Raw genomic sequence first — 1426 nt, forward strand, 5'->3', positions numbered from 1 at the left:
TCTCTGTGTCTCTCTGTGTCTCTCTGTGTCTCTCTGTGTCTCTCTGTGTCTCTCTGTGTCTCTCTGTGTCTCTCTGTGTCTCTCTGTGTTTCTCTGCTCTCAGGAGTTCTGGTCATGAAGCTGCAGCCATGCTTGCACAGATGTAATCTGAGTATTTTGATGAGGATGTGGGAAACACTGGAGTCTGCTCTGACTGTTTCCTAACTTCCTGCTGTTTACGAGCCCAACAAACGGCTGCTGTCGGCTCATAAATCAGCTGCTGGAGACGAAGTGCGGCTCGTCTTCGTTAACCTGAGGGATTAGCTTCACGCTCCAGTTTCTCTTTTTAATAAACGTGTTGAGTTCATTCAGAACCCGTCCTCCTCCTCAGAACCTTCTGTCCAACAGAGAGCAGACACGCTCCGACCTGTCTGCTCTCAACTGCCCCCAGATTATTAGAAAAACTCTTGGATTAAAAACAGGAGAAAATGAAAGAAACAGACGTTTAATTTAAAATAATCTGATCGAACCTTTAATCTGAACAAACTGTAACAAAATAAAACTTTTGGTTTTAGTGATAATTGTTTGTTTTAAGTTTATCTGGTTCGTTTAAACTGACGACGTCATTGGAAATGAATGGTGTGTGTGTGTGTGTGTGTGTGTGTGTGTGTGTGAGAAGCTGCTGCCTTCAGCGGCACCTGAGACAGAGAGACATTTCCACCTTTACACATCTTTAATAAATGTAAACACAGAGGAACTGATGAGTTTGGTAGAATTTAGAAAAATGTTTATTAAATAGATGATGTGAAGAAACGAGTCAGAGTTTCTGCTGTGGTGTGATTTATATTTTACAATCATCAAGTCTCTCATTCAGCTGCATGACTTGACTCAGAACTACAGTAAAATACCTGACTGTAATTTGTTCACTGTCTGATACAAAAATCAAAACCAACCAACCAGCCAACCAAACCAACCAACCAACCAACCGAACCAACCGAACCAACCAACCAACCAACCAACCAACCGAACCAACCAACCAACCGAACCAACCGAACCAACCAACCAACCAACCAACCAACCGAACCAACCAACCAACCAACCAACCCAACCAACCAACCAACCAACCAACCAACCAACCAACCAACCAACCGAACCAACCGAACCAACCAACCAACCAACCAACCAACCAACCAACCAACCAACCGAACCAACCGAACCAACCAACCAACCAACCAACCAACCGAACCAACCAACCAACCGAACCAACCGAACCAACCAACCAACCAACCAACCAACCGAACCAACCAACCAACCGAACCAACCGAACCAACCAACCAACCAACCAACCAACCAACCAACCAACCAACCGAACCAACCGAACCAACCAACCAACCAACCAACCAACCAACCAACCAACCAACCGAACCAACCGAACCAACCAACCAAC

The 1426-nt window shown here is 45.1% G+C and overlaps 1 protein-coding gene across 1 annotated transcript in view; it reads left to right on the forward strand.

The window, feature by feature from the left end:
- Nucleotides 1-1426, forward strand: part of ccdc69 (coiled-coil domain containing 69) — a 25080-nt gene that overhangs the window by 17181 nt on the left and 6473 nt on the right. The gene's annotated exons all lie outside the window — the stretch shown is intronic.

Source organism: Austrofundulus limnaeus, unplaced genomic scaffold (genome assembly GCF_001266775.1).
Source record: "Austrofundulus limnaeus strain Quisiro unplaced genomic scaffold, Austrofundulus_limnaeus-1.0 Scaffold506, whole genome shotgun sequence".
NCBI lineage: Eukaryota > Metazoa > Chordata > Actinopteri > Cyprinodontiformes > Rivulidae > Austrofundulus > Austrofundulus limnaeus.